Source organism: Mustela lutreola, chromosome 7, assembly GCF_030435805.1.
Source record: "Mustela lutreola isolate mMusLut2 chromosome 7, mMusLut2.pri, whole genome shotgun sequence".
NCBI classification, from domain to species: Eukaryota; Metazoa; Chordata; class Mammalia; order Carnivora; family Mustelidae; genus Mustela; species Mustela lutreola.
This window is the reverse complement of record NC_081296.1, coordinates 99,722,072-99,743,581: the sequence shown is the minus strand read 5'-3', so window position 1 is coordinate 99,743,581 and position 21,510 is coordinate 99,722,072. Positions and strand designations below refer to the sequence as shown.

Below are 21,510 nucleotides of genomic sequence, written 5' to 3'. Positions count from 1 at the left end.
GATTCCCTTAAAAATTGGTCAGTCTTTGTTCATCTGAGAAGGGTTGGGAGAACAGGTGCAGAGGGGACCATCATATAATACTGTGGGTGTGTTGGACCCCAAGCTGGTCCTCAAACACTGGGGGGTAAAACATACCCATTTCTCTGGGGGTCAAAGCCACCAAGTTTTGATAATTCACTAGAAGGAGTCACAGAACTCACCGACAGTTATTATAATTTCTTTTATGACTTACTACTGGGAAAGGACACAGCCAAAGAAAGAGACTCGTAAGATGGAGTCTGAGCGGGTTCCAAATATGAAGCCTCCTTTGTCCTTAGGATATAGCCTTGCAGAATTGATGTGTGACAATATGCCCAGAGTATTGCATACCAGGGTAGCTCACCATAGCTTCATTGTTCAGAATTTTTAAAGGGCTCCATTATGTAGTCATGGCTGAGTGATTGATTGCCCTTGTGTTTGAAAACCAATGCTAGGTTGCAGATGCCATGTGACTCCTATATCACACACTAAAACATGATTGGTCTTTCTAACATGACCAACATAAAGTATAAATGACATGTTGATCTTTTTGACATAGCTAATTCCCACCCCCAGACTGTTGGGTGTGACAAGTTTCACCCTTCGGGGATGGCTAGCTCATGCTCTAAACAAAGGTACTTGTATCAGATATGACATTGATTGCATCTCAAAAGTTGAGGGCAAAGCCAGACTTCTCTTTGGGCAAAGCCAAATTCTTTACATAACACATATTTGAGCAATAGAAACTTATAGAGCCTGTTTGACATACATATGTGCAGATTATTGAGGATCTGCTATGCTTCAGATGTTTTCATATAAATTATTTCCTTAAATCTTCACATCAATTTATAATATAAGCAATGGTATCATAAAGCCACAGCACAATAATTTGACCTCATATATTGCATTATTGTTTTTTAATTTTTAAAATATTTAAACAAATTTAAAGTCCTCTTCTTTATATAGTGGTGGAATTTGCCTATAATTATGCAACATATGTTTTGTCAGACCAGTCTTCCTTTTCCTAAGACCAGTGTTTATTCTATTCCATTCCTCCCTTAAACTGTAGTTACAGTTTTTTAAAAATGTATTTGAACATAATTTAGGGATGCCTGAGTGGTGCAGTTGGTTAAGTGACTGACTTTTGGTCTTGCCTGAGGTCATGATCTCAGGGTCATGAGACTAAGCCCAGCGTTAGGCTCTGTGCTCAGTGCACAATCTGCTTAAGACTCTTTCTCCTTCTCCTCTATCCCTCTCCCCTGAGCTCTCTCTTTCTATCTTGCTCTCCTTTTCTCTAAGATAAAGAACTAAATACTAAAATATATATAACTTAAAATTTTAAATTGCTGTAAATAACCTAATACTAATCACACAGCTAGTACTTAATAAGCCAGAATCTGAAGCTAGCCCTTTAGGTCCCATGGTTTTCCATTATTCCAATGCTGTACGCTACAATGGAAGGTAGTAGTATTCATAGGACTCTGGGATTGGCTTAGAACACATGAATAGCCTTTGGAAAATATTTCCAATGATCCGTGGGGACTCAATAGATGCTTAGAGAGGCTTCTGGTAGCCTGATATGATAAAGGAAATTGAGATACATGTTGTTTTTGTGACTAAAACGAAGGTCCATAGCAAACCAGAAAATTTGTTTCAGTTAATGCTCAGGACTATGTAATTCTGGTTCATGATTTTTTTGTGGTCATTGAATAGACTATTTTGCCATCTCAGAGACTGAATCAAATTTAGGTCATGATGGTTCCCTTTACAAAAGGGCATAATCTTACTTCTTAACCGCCCAGAATATATTTTTGTATTGCCATTGACTATTGGGTACAATCCCATTAGGAAGATTATCCTAGTTTATGTAACTGTTATACAGTATCCTTCTAAATCTAAAATGCTACTAAAATTTAGAAAATTATTTGTGGCTCTTAAAAAAAACTTATTCTGCTATTTAAATAATGATAAAACTTGCCTATTATGAGGCCAAAATCAACTCAATTTTTCAAGAGCATTTTTCTCTTCTTCTATCTCCCACATAAATATGATTATTATCTTTTTGTATAGTTTTGTAGCTAAAATTATTAAAATTATTCTGGCCTATCAGTCCTAGTAGCTGTTGAATGACTTGAAAAGGTTATTAATGGCCAGATAACCCCTCTAGATTAAGTTGAAAAGAAAGCATATCACAGTACTCCACAAGTATCAAAGAGCATAAGGAATATTATGAAAACCTTACTGGCAACATGTGAATTGGGCCTCTTTGAAACATCTAATTCTGCAAGCATCATTTCTTATAGCATTTTTAAGAAATAGCAAGGCTCACTGAACACTGCCACAGGCAAAAGGAGTACATCAGGCATCACAATATTAAGATAGTAATAATAATGTCTCATTTTGCATAATTCTTTACATTTTTCAAAATGTTTTCTGATATATAGAATCAACAAGAAAGAGCAGTAAGGAACTGTTACTCAGATTTTTATTTATTTATTTATTTTGTCACTCAGATTTTTAGTTGGCTGTCTTTGATGCCTTGCTCAGTGTTTTGCAGTTGTTACGATGTAGAGACATTTCAGAGGAAAATGTGTTTGACCACCTGAAGAGATAGTTATTATAGTTTCCCTACCAGAAAACTTGAGCTTTGTACACTGAATCACAAAATTTCCTGAAGTTTGTGTCTCATCAGTAAAGAAGAAATACAGGGAAAAATAAAAAAGAGAGATATATAACTAACAATATCAGTGTTAAAGAGGTAGACAATAGAATCCTTCCCTTACCAGTGGTTTTTGAAAACTAGCTCAATGATCAGATCCCTTTGAATTATACTGAACATTTATTGAAAATACAGAATCATTATAGGTGGGACTCAGCAAACTTTTAATTTTAGCAAGTGGTTCCAAGTGAATCTTATGTCTATGCAGATTTCAGAACCATTGCCTTAGTGAATCAGATAATCTGACCATTCTTTTTGGGGAATAAGTATTCACAAATAGGGAAGAGCTTAAGTTACGAGGTATACAGTATAGGGATAGGAATAAGTGGTGTTAAGATTAGGAAGTGTAGAAAATGGAGGTCACCTCTATTGAGATTATAGGTCTCCAAAAATAGCTATATACTTCCTACACAACAGAGAGGGATTGGCTAGAAAAAGAAATGGGCAGATCCATGTAATATTATCAGATGTTTCTCTATTGCTTATCTGGGTATGGAGCATAGGGGAAGATCTTCAGTCTTTTAGGGCCCATGACTGACTGGAGATCTTCAGAAAATTTTTCTTGTGAGATACTTAGAAATGGTGGGACATCACTGAGCTTCCAGGGACAGTAAACTGTTGTAGAAAATGGTGTAGAAAATTTGAGTAACATAATGAGCCTATTGCAGATCACATGATTTCCTATGATTACCTCTTCCATTTAATTTAAATTTCAGCATTAAATTTTATGTTTGAATGTTACAAATGCTTCATTATGTTTTCCTACATTTCTGGGTGAGGGCTTATACTGAAGTATATGACAATTACTATTTTTCTTCATGTAACACTGATTCATCATGTAACTGACTAAAGGTGTATATATGTATTTTATAATTTGATTCTCATTGATCTACAGTTGTACCTCAGGGGAGCTTACATTTGACTGCATGAACTTGGTCCCCTTATAGTAGGGATACAGACATAAGAGATCAGTCTCTACTTTCAAAGATTTCCTACTGAAGTAGGAGAAAAAGAAATAAACTATTCTTATACAGTATGATGGGAACTATGAAAGAGGTCAGGATATGTCTGTAGTGTAGGTCACCATGGACTCACAGAGGAGAGATGACCAGGTCAATTTTTGGACAGAATAGGGAAAGATTTCATGATGAGGTAAGTATTAGACAAAGGGATAATCTAGGCATAAAGATATGCTAGGCAAATGAAGTGGTAGTGTTGGGTAATGGGATTTCCAGCCAGAAGGGGCAACATGAGAGGAAAGCTAGCAGTTGATAGAGGACACACTACATCTTCAAACAGTTCAGTTTTTCCAGAGCATAGATATTGAGGGTTAGAATGGTGAGAGATGCTGTTGTTGGAGAGGCAGGCAGAGAACTGTGAAAGACTCCATTTACCATCATGTGGAATTTGAATTTATCATAGAGGTAGTGGATATCTGTTGAAGGCTTGGAAACAGGAAGCTAAATAATGATTCAGTGTTCAGCTTAGAAAAAATTTCTCTGATAGCAGTGTGGAGGATGTACTTCAGTTAGAGGATTTGGGATGTTGGATGGCTACTAAAACAATCCAGATGAGAAATGAGGATGGAAGCAAAGCATTGATGGGAGTAAATTGATGTGAGAGATTAACTAGTAGGAAGAGAAAAAAGATGGGACTTGGCGATAGGTTTGATAAGGGGTGATAGAAGAGGGAAGGGTCTATGAATACTGTGTGGATAGTGGTATAATTTGTAAGATGGCAAATCATTGTGGAATTAGCAGGTTTGGAGAAAAATTGTAAACTGAATTTAGGGTGTGTTGAGTTGTAAATGCTTAAATTACATTCAAGTAGAGATGAGAACTTGGTGAGATCATCCAGGGAGTGGAGGCACAGCGTCACTAAAATGGTGACAGTGGTCATGCTAACAGAGAACTACACTGCTATGGTAGTGGTAGATTTTGTCAAAAGCACAGAGTTTTTCTGTGTTACTTTTGATTTTTTCTTTTTAAAAATGTATTTCTTTATTTTAGAGAGAGCATCTGCACAAGTGAGTGGGGAAGAGACAGAGGGAGAGGGCAAGAATCTCAAGTAGACTCCCCATTGAATGTGGACCCTGATGTGGCACTCAATCTCATGACCCTGAGATCATGACCGGAGCTGAAATCAGGAGTCCCATGCCTAACCGACTGGGCCACCTGGGTGCCCCTATTGTGTTACTTTTGATTTTGATAAAGAATTACAAGTTACAGTGCCACAGAATGCACAGAATTTTTGCTTTGCTTCACAAGTTTGTAGCTCACTTAATGCACTGCTATGTTCTTTCTGTGTCTGGCAAACATAAAACATTTTCTTCTCTGAAAAATTACAGTGTTTGCCTTGGGATGTGATAGAGGTTCTTTATAACTGACTGCAACCATATATGCAGTTAAAAAAATAAGAGAGGTGAGAATAGAAGACTTGGAACAAGTTAAAAAACAAACAAAAACAAAACAGATATTGCTTCAAGCAATATTTGAAGGGATGAAAGACATAGGAGAGCATATTGTAAAGAAATAAAAAAAATTAAGAGGAGGAGAACTATCAAAGTGGTATTAATCTATAACAACACACAAACCAAGGAAAATAAAAATTGGGTTATACTGATATTACATTTAGCATGTGAGGAGACTTTAGCAAAAGTAGGTTCATTTAGTATATGGGGAGAGAGAAAAAAAATTGCTTGGATAAAGAAGAAGCAGTTTATAAAGAAGTGACCAAGATGTCCTAATGTTCTCTTCAGCTTAACTTAATTTTGGATAGATTTCTTCCCTTGGCCATTATTTTCTTACAACACTTACAAAAGTATTTGTATTTATAAATCCTTTCTCTGATCCTTCTAGAGGTAAGTCTCCCAACCTCTTGAGAGTCTTATAATCTCTCAGGAATTCTCAAAAAGCTTGAAAATCATTCCTTTGCCATATAAACAGAGAAGATAGGACTCTATCTCCTTTTCATGAGAGAATAAGAGCTTAACTTTCATCAGAGCTAATTAATAAATACAGATGGCTTAATCAGATTGATCAACCTCCCCTCTCCCCAGTGTCTTCCAGTACTATTCCACTAACCTCATCTAATGCTAAAATATTGTCTGCCTTTTTTTTTTTTTTCTACTAGAGTTCATTTTCTTTGCCCTATTGCAATAGCCTTGATCCCAATTATATTAATCTTGAAAAAGTCTTCCTTGACTGTTTAACTGCTTGGTACAACTTTTCTTTGATAAAAATGACAGATAAGATAGATTTTTCTTTCAAGAAGCATAACAGTGAAGGGAAGAAAGATGGTAGAGTTTAAGAAGGACTTAGTGTTAAAGATTTGCTATTTATGAAGACGGGAAAGACAAGGACATGTTTACGTGACCTTACGTGATAGCACTATAACCAAAAAGCTATACCTTCTCATTCCCATCTTGAATCTTCATGCTTGACTCAGTGTCTTGGAGCTCTTAACCTTTACTTCTGACTTGATATCTGGATTCCATCTCTTGGCTGATAGATGGAAGTTCATTGACAGTGTTTGTATCACCCCTTTCTGCTACCCCTGAGTTGCCTGTTCTTTTAGTTTCCCCTTAAACTTTTCCTCTTTTTCTGAGTTTCTTACACTCTACAGGTAAAGTATTCAGAATAATACTTTTAACATTTAACATTAAATGCCATGGAATTAACTTGAAAATATATATTGTATGAGTTTAAACTGATTCCTATATCTTATCTGATACTGTGTGTATTTTTTCACCTAGCTATCCATCCATTCATCCATCCAGATAGGTACCATTTACTGTGCCAGTTACTATGTTTAGTCTTGGAAATATAGAAATGATTAATAATACCATATAAAATCTGGTGACATTTGTTATGTCCCAGATATTATACTAAACATTTTATACACAATAATTCACTTATTTCACAAAGCTCTAGTAATAAAAAAATTACACTAAGAAATTGGTCCATCTGACTGTGGACCTGACTAGGGAAGACCTGATGCTGCAGCACAAGTCTGAACAAAGTCTGGTAGCAGGTTCCCTCTTTCTGGGGGGACATCAATCTTTTTCTCCTAAGGCTTTCAACAGATTGGAAGAGGCTCACCCACAGAGAGTAATCTGGTTTAGTCAAAATCCGATTTTAATATTAATATCATTTTAAAAATAACTTCCACAGTGATCTCTAGACTGTTGTTTGAGAAATGGGTATTGTGGCCTATGCCCCTCAACTAGTAGGTGATAGATTCAGAATTTGAACCCAGATCTGATTTTAACATGTCTACTATTAATAACTATAGGATGAACATTTTCAATCTCTGTGCCTAGGCAGCTTTTAGTTTATTAGGGAAGTCATATATGAAGTGAAATAATTTGCATTGATAGAGAGGAAATGATTAACTCTGGAAAGTCCAGAATCTTCCTGGAAGGAGGAATTTAAATTTGAAATTAATTTGAATTTAAAATTAATAAGACTTTGTGAGTTGGGACAAAGGCACATTATAAGAAAATGTTATAGCATGTGAAATGTGGTAAGTATAAAACAGCTGGTATTGAGAGAGAATAAGAATTTTGGTGTGGCTTCCAGTGGTATAAAGTGCCTGTGGATGTGAGGGTGGAATGAGCTGAAGATCAGGAGATGATAATGGCCATCCCAGTTAGTTGGGGTGGGACTGGATTTTATTTTGTGGTTAGGGGGCAGGGAGCCAATGAGGAATTTGAAAAAGAGAGAAAAATTATTGGACTTTAGTTTTTTAAAAATTTTTATGAACATATAATATATCATTTGCCCCATGAGTACAGGTCTGTGAATCATCAGGCTTACACATTTCATAGTACTCACCATAGCACATACCCTCCCCAATGTCTATAACCTAGTCACCCTATCCCCACCCCCCCACGCCCCCCAGCAATCCTCAGTTTGTTTTTGCAAGATTAAGAGTCTCTCATGGTTTTAGACTTTAGTTTTACTAAAGATGCTATAGTCTGTCAGAAAAATTTGTGGAAGACTTTGAAATAGAGCAAAAGCAAAAAATGAAGGTGTCTTCATTCAAAATGTATGTGATGTCTAGCACATCCTTCTGGGTTATTTGTTTCTATGGAGTTTGCATCTTTCATTGTCTGAGCTATTTAAAACTGTAAGTTGTAGATCATGGCAATGCAAATGAATCTTGTCCATAAATGTGCAAATGAATTCTGTCTGGTGGAAGGAAAATAAATTTCCCTTCCTGCTATGGAAAAAGTCAGTTTTGCAACTGTTTATAAATTCAGTTCAGCATTCCTGGTTAGCCCATTTTAATGTGGTATTTAGAATTGTTCTTTGACCTCATTACAACATCTTATTGGTTCCCTCTTAATTGATTAGTTATATCAAATAATTGATAAATATTCATTTTATATTTACCTGAAGTTCATCATTTTGTTTAAAATATTTTTTCTTTAACTAAAAGAAAAAATCTTTTAGGGAAAGATTTTTCCCTAAAATTTTTTTAGGGAAAGAAATCTTAAGGGAAGAGATGCTATAATCTGTACTAAGACAGTGATAGCATATGGGGATGGAAGGAAGCTGAGGGGTTATAGATGGCTTTGGGATATAGACTGACAGGACCTAGTGCTCTGATGGGATATGGAAAGTGAGGAAGTATGAGAATTCAAAAGTGATTCCCTGATTTCTGGCATGCTTGATTACATAGATAACATTTTCTTTTATAACTATATGTCCCACAGGGAAAAAAGACATCAAGGCACACATTTATAGGGGGTTATTGATGTTTGGTGGTAGAGTTCTGAAGAATCTGAGACTAGAAATTCTGATTTGGAACTCAAGTGTATACATTTAAATTTAGAGGATAAATAAAATGAGTAAAAAATAAGTTAATGAAAATAGAATGGAACACAAAAAAGGAAATGTAAGGTGAAAATACAATTGGTTTCAATATAGAGCACTTTAGGGAGGAGCATAGTGAAAATATCCAGTAAAAGAGATTAAAAGTAAATATCTTTTATTTAGGATGGTGTTATAGAAGTCAAGAAAGGACAATGTTTTAAGAAGAAAAGGCTAATCAATAGTGTCAACTGCTACAAATTTGTCCATTGCATTTGGCAATGTAAAAAAGTCAGTGGTGGCCATTAACAGTAAAGTTTAAATGTCCAGTTGGGAGGATAGAAGCAAGTTGGGAATTAGAAAATTGGATAGAAAACAATGGAAGCTGTGGAAAAGGAGGTAAGGATGAATATAGAATTAAGGCAGAAATTTTTAAGATTGAACATAGCATAAGGGAAAGCCATTCAAAGACAATGAAAAGAGAGAGGGAGTAATTGATAAAAAGAAAGCTTCAAGTTAGATGGACTCAGAATCCAAGTGCAGGTATCAACCTTCAAAAAGAGGAAGATACTGTTTTACCCTCATACTCAGGAAAGGAGGAATAACTAGGAGCAGTAGATTAGATTAGATAGAAAGATAGATTAGAAAGAAGGAAGGTGAGAGAAATTTTATTTGATGATTTTCATTTTCTTGCACTCAGAGTGAAGGAGTGAAATTCAAGAGGAAAGATAAAATTATAACTAACCCTTGAGTTGAATGGGAATGGGAGCGATGAAAGAAAAAGTCTATATGGTAAAATTAGTTTATTAAAAGTAACTTTGGTGTTGGTGTATTGCTCTTTCCAAGGTTTTGTTTTGCAGGTGTGAAACAATTATGCCATGAATAGTTGCTAAGAGATTTGCCTTCTATTAAATAACTTCTTCATCTTCTTATACTTTTTACAGTTACTCTTTATAGTGTATTAGAACACTATGGGGACAAGGATTAGTCCCCCAAATCTCAGATAGGTATGGGTAACTCCAACAGTCCCTCTAAAACTGCTACCCATCAATTTATATCCATTACTGGGAACACTGGGTCACGAGATGATATGATATAGAAAAGATAATTTCCAGTGAGGTAAAATTGTAACAATAAGCTTTATGGTAGGTGGAAACAAAGAATTAGGAAGGGCAGATGGAGAAGGCATCAGAAGTGAAATATATCAAAAAGGGAGGGGATGATGTAAAGGATAAACTTCATCTCACAATTTTGCTTAGAAATGACCCAGGGATATGGCTAATGATGGTTATTTACTTTTAGCAGGGCGGTATTCATAGATAAGGACCCAGTAATTTTAGATTGATTCTTTTCTATGTGATGTATCTCAGGTCACTTCGGTGTTTTCCACAGAAGAAGTAAGTAATATCAAGTATTGGAATGCCTGTGGCAATATCTTTTTTAGAAGCCTTCTGATTGTGAAACTAATATTAAAAAAATTCTAAGTTGTGACTATGATGAAGACTGGGGAAATGACTTGACTTCAGAAAGTTCTATCCGATGGAAACAGATCTTGGTTAATTCTACTTGGTGATCACATTTTCCTGGGAAAATTCTGTTTCATGGAGATTTCTTATGAGAAATTTTGTTTAACAACTGAGCGAACTTGGCAAAATAGTAATTTTATAGAGTTGATTTTTCAGGAGAAAAATATATGAATTGCTTTAACAAATCATTAAGAATAGGATATATAATACCCACATGTCACTTCATGTATAAAACACTGTATTTTCATGACTTGGATAGTTTCACAGAACTGGGTAATAATTATTTTCCAAGTTGATGCAATGATTTTTATCTCTCAAGAGAACTGTTTGTGACTGATAAGACCTAATATATATTGAAAGCTTATTATGTATTGAATGTTGTTCTGAGTGCCTTATGTGTGTTAAATTGTTTAATTCTCATAACCACTCTATGATTTAGAGTATTTTTATTCTTATTTTATAAATGCAAAAATGAGCTGTAGAGTTGAAAAGTTGGCAACTGACATAGCATTTAGTGAAGCTTTAAACCCAACTGCATTGATGTTATTGTGGAAGATACCCACATCCTCTTGCTAACTTCCTGCTTGGACTGAGTAACTTGTTGCTACATTCTTTGGATACTCTTCCTTGCCTATCACAAGGAACTTCCCTACTTGTAGCACCTGCCTTCTGTTGCTGTGATCCTCCAACTTAAGTACACTTAGAATCAAGGCATTTTAGGGGGAAAAAAAAAAAAAAACAAAACCAGATTCCAAGGCTCTAATCCCAGAAATTCTAATTCTAGGAAGTCAGAGTGGGTCCCTTGAATTTGCATTCTGAACTAATTTCCTGAGTAATTCTAAAGCAGGAGGCCCACAGAACACACTTACTGAAACTATCTCAGGAAATAGAACTAGTTTTAGTTTCTGGTGTGTTCTGCTATAAATAAATGGATTCTAATGAATTATATTCCATGGTTAACACTGTGTATGTGTAGGTGAGTTTTATGACTGAAAATAAAATATTGGATAATTGTAGGTGAGTTTTATGACTGAAAATAAAATATTGGATAATTTTTATAGGTTAGTAATATCTTTGAGAAGCTTTTATTTTTACTAGACATTTTTATTTCACAAATATCCTCACTGAACCTGACTCTTTGTTGTAAAATCTTAAATGTTTTACATATTATAGTCTTGGGCAAAATCATGACATTAAAGCTTGCTAAAAAGTTAGCTTGGGAAACACATTATGAGAAATATCATGAATTTACTATCCTCCATTCTGCTTTTTAAAATTATAACTATGTATTTATGTCATTAGGTATATGTGTATATTTTTGTAGGTATATATTTAGAGAAGTAACCTTTTTCAACTTCACTTTTCAGCTTTCATTTTCAAATACAGATGTATCTTTTTATCAAGTTCAGCAATCCAATCTCTAGTGTTGAAATAAATTTAGGAGGCCATTTGTTAATATTAGTTACCATTTCTAAATAGAGTTCTTGCCAGTCAATATTATATTTTTGAATTTCTGTGGTAGCAGTGGTGGTTAAGTGCCCAACATTTACAGGTTTCATTCTAGTATGCAGGGAGAGATCAGGAACCAGTTAAGGTGGGTGCTGAGGTTTTCTTTCCGGATCAGAGAAAATATTTCACATGTTGCCAAAGAGAGGGCGTGCCCAGGCTGGATGGGGCTGTGAAAAAGATCCGCAGCCTCATGAAGATCCATCAGCTGGACAAGGTGTTCGTGGCCACGGACGTCATCAGGACAGAACACGAGGAACTGAAGAAATGGACCAAGTTGTTGCCCAAGATTGTGGTTCAAGCCCACGTGGGAGGAACTGAAGCTCTACAGGGGCCGCGACGTGGCCATCCTCGACCAGTGGATCTGCTTGCACAGCAGGTTCTTCATTGTTACCTGGGTCTCCAGGTTTTCTTTCCGGATCCGCAAGGAGAGCGAGCTCCTCGGGCACAACCCCCGCATGACGCACAACCACTTCTGGGAGGAAGCGTGCAAACAGCACGCGCACGGCAGGGTTGTCTACTGAGCAAGCCATGGCCTCCTGAGCCCCGTGTGCTGGACTCCTTCTACATGGACCTTAGTCTCTCTCTGACCACACGTGTGGCCTCGGAGTCGCTCCTCTTAGCCGGGCCGGGCCTCCCCACCATCGCTCTTCCGAGTCAGAGCCCACAGACCTGTGAGCCATGGCGCACGTCCGTTCTCAGTGTTTCCCCTGTGGTCGGCTGCTGGGACCCTGGTTACGTGTTACATGCGGTCTGAGACTTGATCTCTGCTGCCTGCAAGGCCATCGTGGCATAAGGAGGTGCGGAGGCTTGTTTTGCGGGCCTGGGTCTGGAGGGTGCGGGCCGTCAGTGACCGGCAGTACGGCCCAGAGGGTGGTGCGGCGCTGCGTGCCCGTGGACCTGCTGCCGTTTCAGCCTGCTGGTCCCATTCCTTTTGCCCTCAGACCACCTTGAAGCTCCCGACAAGTTGGCGGGAAGGTGAATCCCCACCTTGCAGAATTGGGGCTGAGGCCCTTGAGGACTGGTGAAGTGCTCTGTCTTCTCCCTGGCTCAGAGTGCTGCAAGGTTCCTGGGCAGGTCTTTAGGGGTTTGTTGGGTTTACACGGAGAGGAGCCCCTAAGGCTGGCTGAGGGGCTGCAGGCTGGCTGCAGGTGAGCGCTGTGGCAGCATGGGGTTGGGGGGTTGATAGCCTGGACCCTGCCCCTTGGTGGGTGCAGTGGGCAGAGGGGCCGAGGAGCACTGGCCCTTCAGCCTTAGAAGGGCTTGGGAGGAACTGCTGAGCTTGGGACTCATTGTGCCACTGCCCAGAAACCCCTTTCTGGGCCTCCAGTGTGGCCACCACCCATCTCCTCTGACTGGGAGCCCCAACTTCCCACAGACATCTTAGGTGACCTAGTGAGGCTACAACCCAAAGCCGGGAGGCTGCTTCTGTGTCTTCTTCTGTTTGGCTTTGAAAACCCACCCAGAACACGTGCTAGGGTCCTATGGTGTCACTCACAGCCTTGTTGGGGGATTGGTGACGAAGTATTTATTTGTTGCCCATTTGTACCTTCTTATATTATTAGTAAAATATGTTTTCTAGAAAAAAAAATACAGCAAAGAGATAGTACTGGTAACAAAAAATGCTTAGGTGGGGTTATTCCATGTTAGTAATGAAGTAAAGATTCGTATATCTTAGTATCTACTGAATGGGGTATATTGTTCTCATACTTTTATTAAAATTAAGGAATTTAAGACTCAGTATTGAAGAGAAAGCTATTCTGTAGGGTCACCATAAGCAAAGTAAAAAACGTCTAAAAACTGGACTCAGTTTTGCCTTGACTGGAGCACTTGAGAATAAATGAAAGATCAAGTGCTTCAAGTTCCAAATCTTAGAGCATCTGTGAGATGATTGTAGTTTGGAAATTTTCCCATGCAGAAATAATTAATTGCTCATTAGGCAATAAACAAATTTCACTCATGATATTTAACTTTAAAATTTTTAAAATATTTAATATAAATGTGGATTTTAAAGACTGTGTTAGTCACCATATAGTACATTATTAGTTTTTGATGTAGTTTTCCATGATTCATTGTTTGTATGTAACACCCAGTGCTCCATGAAGTCATGCCCTCCTTAATACCCACCACCAGGCTAACCCATCCTCCCAACCCCCCTCCCCTCTGAAACCCTTAGATTTTAACCGGGAGTCCAGATTAGATCACTCCTCATAACTAAAGGAGATTTTATATCAATTCATAACACATGTCTGTCAGAATTTATGAGAGCCAACATTCTTTCTACTGTTCGCTAACTTACAAAGCCCTTTGTTGAGGTCAGTCTAGGTTTATTACATTATATCCCTAACATTGAGGAGAGAACTTAGTTGTTCTTAGTGTAAGATAGGGATGGACAGAATGTGTTAGGTTATTTACCACATGAAAGTGGGTGAATGTACTCTGTACAATAATGATAATGGTATAATAGTGGTAACTGTTTTTTGGTATTTACTATATACTTGGTACCTACTGAGCACATCATGTACTTTATTTCACTTGATTTTGAGCAAACCAGTTGTTATTAAGTGTAATTGTCCTTAATTTACAGATATGGAAATTGAAGGTTAGAGTTTAAATAGCTGGCTTACATTTGCACAGCTACAAGGTGGAATGTGTAACCAAATGGAATTATTCCAAAGCCTGTGCTCTTTCCTATTTACATGCAATATTGGGCTTTGTATATTTGCTTTTCAGTTTTATTATCTATAGATTGTAGGTCACGGATCAGAGCCCAGATCAAGGGCCTTTGGCCAATCTGTATAAGGGAAATGTGTTGCCAAAATGAAGGTGTAGTCGTCATCCTAGGTTGAAGATGTACCCAACAAATTTTTAGGAAAGTAACTGTTTAACTTTTTTTTATAGCCAGCATGGTACATTTGATTAAAAAAATTTTTTCCATGTCCTCTCAGAAATTTTTAAAATTAGTGTATGATCTAGGTCTTTAAAAAACTTTTATAGGAAAGGAGTTATACTTTATTGTTAAAATTAAAACTTTAAAAAATTAAAACTGTGTTTTGAGTTATTAAGTAACCTTGTAACTTTTTCATATCTCTTAAAATACTGTTAAGTTACATCTATGAGTAATTTGATTCTGGGTTTTTTGTCAGAGTTCATTACTGGGGCAGTAGTCTTTCAAAGAGCAGTTTTGATTCACATTATGGCAATTTCACTTAACAAAATGATTTCCAGAAAGACATTATGATAAATAACAAGGAATTGCTTGTACATTTTGTCTTCATAGTGCAAACCTTGGAATACTACAAAAATGTCTACTTCAAGAAATACTATTCACATACACACAAATGTAAGGATGAAAAATGTTTTTGTATATATACTGTTAAAAAATAACTCTCTACAGTTAGTTTTATACTTTACAAACAAAACCTGAAGGGTATGGATAAGTTGTCTTAAGGTAGTTTTGCTTTTAAGCAGTATCTTCTAATGCAGTTCTAGTATGGAGTTGTGCTTTCTCCTTCATTTCATAAGGATACTGTCCTGGTGTCTGAGATCTTAAGGTTTATAAAGAACTATATGGAAGAGTTAATCAGATATGGCTTCTCAGAGGAACACACTTTTAAGCTAGATTTTGAAATGATTGATAAAGAAGGATATTTCAGGTGATGAAAAAGATAATGGGAAAATAGAAATTGGAATTTAAAATATCTTCCAGGATGATAAGGAGGAGGAACACTGGGCTAAGTCATGTATGAGTTAAGAAGGATGAGAGGGAGCAGTGGATAACTATGTAGAATTTTGAATAAAGGCCTGAAGCATTTAAATTGGTTCATTGGTGGTGGAAAATTATATCCTTATAGTCTTGTGTAGCAGGTATGGTTAAAAACAAAAGACTAATTTGTATGAGACAGATGAGTAAGGGTAACAAAGAGTTGTTCAGTAAATTTCATGTTCAAGTACCTCTATTTGTCACTAAGATATGGCAGTGAATTAGAAATAATTTCTTCCTTCAACCCAATTTGGTCAGTCTTGGGAAGGAGACTGGAGTACTTGTAATATAAACAGAGGTGCTGTAAGAATAAAAAGAAATATTCAAAAATTTACTTGTAATTTGAAAAATTGAGGAATGTGTAATGGAAGGCATGACTTTTAAACTGGGTTTCAAGGATTAGTAGGATTTCACTTGGCGTGGCTAAAGGAAAGCCATTTCAGATGAAAGGACTGGCCAGGGGAGGGGTCAGCAGAGACAAGACTGCTGGTTAGCGCATTGGAAGTAATATGTGAAATATTGAGAGTTGTTTTAAGCTCCCTGTAACATCACAGTGTCTAAATCTACATGTAGATCAAGGCTGGGTAAATAGGAAGACACTGATCAATTTGCCAATGGCTTTTTCCTCCACTTGTTTCTTATATGAGAATTATGATATAATTGAATTTGGGATTCGTAGAATTGTGGGATAAAGTGTCAATAAAGCTAGATCAGCTGGCAAATATACAGACAGAGGAATTTGAAATGTATATTGTCTTGACTTACATTTTCTAATCCCATCCTCATAGAAATTTTATGAGTAATAAGGGAAAATACTATTTTCCTATCCTATATGAGGCAATTTTGATTTAGAGACATTTGCTCCAGGTTACTCACTTGGTAAGTAGTGGAGAGGGTTTGAAACTAGGTTTCCTCAAGTCACATTTGTTTGTTTGTTTTTTAAATATTTATTTATTAGAGAAAGTCGGAGCCTGAGCATGAGCTGAGGCAGAGGGACAGAAGGAGAAGGAGACGCAGACTCCCTGCTGAGCAGGGAGCCTGATGTGGAATTCCTTCCCTGCACCCTGGGTCAAGACCTGAGCTGAAGGCACACCTTTGACTGAGCAACTCAGGCGCCCTGAGGTCAGATTTAGTCTCATTATACCATGCATGCAAAATGACAAGAGAAATAAACATTGGCACTGATTGATGAATAATAGTACAAAGTGAGAGTCAATGTAGAGGAAAGTAAGGAATATGCCTGAAAATCTCTAATTTCCTAGCAAGGGAGCTTTCTAGTCCTTGACTTTAAGAGACAGCATTTCCTCTACTGGTTGATAGTCTAGCTATGAAGACGGCCAATTGCTGAGATACATTATTAAACTGTTACATCTGAATTTGTAATCAGTTGGTCTGGTCATGCCTATTTAGTTATTATTTGAATGGACAATGGTGAACTTATCCTCTGTGACAAATAGAAATGAATGAGCTCCTATTAACAGGGATCCATGGTCTATGAAGTTGATGTTTACTCATAATTTTTATAGTAAAGGGAAAAGGGAGAAAACAATCCTTTAAAGAATTATTGTTGGATGTCTAGAAGAACAGAAAAACAAGTACAATGTTACTATCTTCTTTTATACAGTCTTTTTTTTTTTCTTTGTCTTTTTAAATAGAAACAGGGCATCTTAAGTGCTTTTATTCATGGCCTCGTCAATCTTCACAATGTCCCTATAAGTCACATAGGTGGTAAGAATTACTATTAAGAGGAGAAGAAGTTTAATTCATTTATGTTTTGCAAGAAAAAGACACATGGAGAAAGGAGACTTGCAGTAAGAACACTTTAGTTTGAAATATTACACATAATAACAGAGAATAAAGAATTATCCACGGAAGGAAAAGTTAAATCTAACTACTCTATTGGGATATGGAAATGTTTTCTCATAATGAGTGAAAATAGAAAATAAATCATAATGAAGATTAAAAATAGAAAAATTCATGACACTTCAGCTAAATTCAGTAAACGTTTATTGAGTGCCTAATGAATTTAAACTTTAATCATTTTCTGTTTCTAGTTATATTGAAAAATGCTGTTTCTTAAGGGCCAAGTATTGAAAATATTTTTCTGAGTGCTAAAGAAGTTTCCCTGAAAATATAAGCAGTATATGAAAATGAGCTTTAATAAGGATTCTAGTTGTGAGTGGTTGTAAAGAAGGAAAAGCAATAAAAATTCTTAGTAGGACCTCTGCTAGAGGGTTATATAAACTATAAAAGAAAGCAGACACAGAGATAGCCTCTATTTAAGTAAAGATTATGGAAAAGTGTTAAAGGATCACGATTAGCTATTCATCTTCCATACATATAAAATAAAAGGAAAAAAAATTAAGACATAACATGACGTTTTAGTAGATACTTAGAAAGATTTCCCAGCAATGATCATTGCCTAATGCAATGCTAGATTGGACTTTTATTAAGGTAGGTTTTGGAGCATTTTTAGGCAAGAAAGGAGGTAGAGATACAGAGGTGTATTACTCTTAAAAGTCCTTAATCTGTGTTTGTGTGTATTAAGGCTATTTTTTCAAGAGATTGCTAAATTCATTGTTAAATTCCATTAAAGGATAGATTGCTGTTCTCTTCAGATTATTTCTTAAATATGTATGAGTTTACAAGTCTTAAAAAGAATCTAAGGAAATGTTTTTGTGCTGAACTTTGCTGTTTCTAGCAATCAAAAGTGTGTCTAAAACAATTGTTTGAAATGGAAAAATCAATTCCTCAGTTTATATTGTGTATGATTGTGAGAAGTCTCCAAATTTTAGAGTAGGTCACAATGCTTTCTTTCCCTTTTATGTATATTAGATACCCAAAGCTATGACTCCTGGTTCCTGTCAGGGAGAAAGGGCTTCTAGCTAGTAGTGACTTCATCTTCCAGAAGGGTATATATATCTCTTTCAGAAGCATACAGATTTTTAAAAGAGAAGTTGATGGATAAGGCAATGCTTAACCTAAAAGAAAAAAGCTCTAAAATTTCAGCCAGAGGGAGGGGCAGCCATTATATTGACAGAACTCCATTTAATCACACTATAAAAGTAACTGTGCTTAAAGTTTGTATAGGAACACAATATAATAAAATAGTAAATTGATAAAGTCACCAGGCAGAAAAGAGTGGAAAGAGTGGAAGAAGTCACAAAAGAGAAGAAAGTTAAGGAAAGAGGAAAGCTGGAGATGGGGGAGGGAGATAGATCCCAAAGGACTATATCCTGTTCTGAAGTAGCCAAAGACAGTATGACTATGTGTTACTGAACATAACCATATGCTGCTAAATTGATCTATTTAATGTAAAAATTAAAATTGTTCTGAGTTATGTATACTTAACCTTAATAGCTTTCTTAAAAAATAATTTCAACTCTTTTTCTCTCTTCTCCTTTTTTCACTTCCCACATGCCCTTGCATTTCTTCCCAATAGATCTGTCACCTATATATCTCTATCTATCTGTCAATCATCTATCTGTCATCTATTATTTCTGTGTATGTATTTTGATTCTTTTATCAACTCCTTCAAGATGGCACAGGTTAAAATGGATTATAGTCTCTTTTAACAACAGCCTCTTGATAACTTATGTATGAACCTCAAAACTAGATCAGTGTTTTTCTAGTGTGGTTCAAGACTTGAAAAAGTATGCATTTCTCCTTTTTTAATGGTTTTTATTTTATTTATTTATTTATTTCAAAGATAATTTTTTAAAACTTTGATTTAATTTTAAAAATTTTAAAGTATTTTTCAGTGTTCCAAAATTCAGTGGTGGGTGTTAACAAGGGCTCATATTGCATGGAGCACTGGGTGTGGTGCATTAAAAAAAGTAAGCATTTCTTAAGATGTAGATCTAATGATAAGAATCATCAGTGACGATTGTGGTGATGATCTATATGCTGGTTTTTGTATTTTTAATAAGTATATAATGAATTTTATGCACTATAATATTTGGGATATTTTACTGTATAGATATAGAAACTTAAAAGTAATAAATGTTTCTGATTTTAGGTGTACATCCTTTTTGGATTATCAGTGTAAGTGGAGAGCCCAGAAAAATGAAGCCAGATGGTTTGGAGGAAGACTTCCGACGATTGCTCTCAGAAGGCTAACAACAGGTTAAGGTGAATGTGTCACTGTTTTCTATATTTTTCTTACTGCTGTTAAAAAAAAGAATCATTGAAGTGCTGAATGCTTAACTTCTTTCAGCAGTAAGACTCATAAGAACATCAATAAAAGTTTAAGAATTCTTTTTTCTTTCCTTTTATTTTTCTAGCTTGCATGAATGTCTCTTATACCCTGCCTAACCCTTTCCTTGCAAAATTTTTCTTCCTGAAACTTGAGCTCTGCTTTCTTCACTTTTACTATTATGCAAAATGTAATTTGAGAAAAAAAAATTTAGAAAAATTTTATACATTTATGTTATAGTTTTGACAGTAGTTAAGAGAAATGGAATTTGTTATTGTTACCTCATGGAATTATCCTTCTGTAAGTACTTTAAAGATGACCTCCAGGCAATTAACACTGGAGACAAGTTTGATTGTTTATTGATTTCTGAGTATAACAGAACATCAATTAATTTTTTTTGAGGAAACATCTAAATTTGCCTGAAATTAATTTTTTTTAATCTGATACTTTAAAGTAGTTGAAATTAATCACATTTTAAAAGTTCAGGGTCTGGGGCGCCTGGGTGGCTCAGTGGTTAAAGCCTCTGCTTTCGGCTCGGGTCATGATCTCAGGGTTCTGGGATCGAGTTCTGCATCGGGCTCTCTGCTTAGCAGGGAGCCTGCCTCCTCCTCCTGTCTTTCTCTGCCTACTTGTGATCTGTCTGTTCAAAAAAAAAATAAAAAAGTTCAGGGTCTGGTCAGTTGAACATATAGCTACTGAATTTCTCCATAAATCTGTTAATAAATAAAAAGGTCATCTTTGATAAGTTTATAATCTCTTGCAGTAGATTATATGATTATATTTTTCCTCTAATTTTTCTTAAGTGATAATTAGCTAAAGAAAGACTACTGAGGACTAAATTTTTATGCAAAGTGATTCTCTTGGTTTCATAACTATTTTAGATGAATATGAAAACATATTCAACATATATGGAGTTTAGTGTAATATGATATGTATGAATGTTATATTTTAGCTCAGTGTAATATTATAAAATTATTACTTTGGAAGAAAAATTTCATATCCTTCTGGGTCCCCAAGATAGTCTTTTCCTCTAAAGAAAAAACATAAAACATTAGCTCAGCCTCTTGGTTTATAAACTATGCAGCTTTGAATATATTGTTAGAGATTTAAAAACAAGGAAATGCAAATTACAAAGAAATCTTATGAGTTGTAGTTGAATGCAAAAATTAGTTAATTTGGGGAAGTTTATTGACTCTATTCTGTAAGGTGATTAGCCAAGATTGGATGTCTTTCTATCCCAGATTTCTTTCTTGCTAGTTGGCTCAGGATAGTTCCATACTAGTAGAGAGACACAGAGAATTCAAGTGAGTACCTGAATACTTCAAGTGAGAAAGTGATTCTCCTTAAGTATTAAGCATAATGAGTCTTAAAAAAGTTGTTTTAGGTGATGTGAGTCAGTCTTCCCAACCCACCTTCAGTAGCCAGTTGAATTCAAAACTAAACACATATTTTTTGGGGGGGAAAAAAGAGCAGCATCTTTATGGGGCATAATGGACAAAGAATTAGAAACAGACCTTTTAGTTAGGGGACCAGGTCCCTTTACCCTTTATTCCCCACACAAGGCTCTAAGGGTTACTCACAAGTTCGAAGACGTCTCCCGCATAAATAGGGCTACTAGAACTTCAGGGATCTCCTTGGGATCATGTAGTGGTTCCCTGGAACCAGGGTTCATCCCTGGGCTTTCCCCATTCTCTTCCTTCTTTTCATTTATTAAAATCCTAGTGTTCTCACTATTGCAAATCCCCAAAACTTTTACATAAGACATAGGGCTTATTTCCCATTGACTTTTAAATGTAAACTTATATTAAATTGGAGGTTTTAACTGAGATAGAACTATATTTGCAAGATACTAAAGTGAGTCATGAAACAGATGATGCCATAGAAAGTTTAAAGTGGAATGAAAAAACCCATGATTATTTCTCTTTCCATGGGGCATGTCCCCCTTCACCTTATGCTAAGAGGGAGGG

At 36.0% G+C, this 21,510-nt stretch overlaps 1 pseudogene; it reads left to right on the top strand.

Annotated features, from left to right (window-relative positions):
- The first annotated feature begins 271 nt into the window (after positions 1-271).
- On the top strand, positions 272-12,109 carry LOC131837228 (GDP-fucose protein O-fucosyltransferase 2-like; annotated as a pseudogene).
- The last annotated feature ends 9,401 nt before the right edge of the window (positions 12,110-21,510 follow it).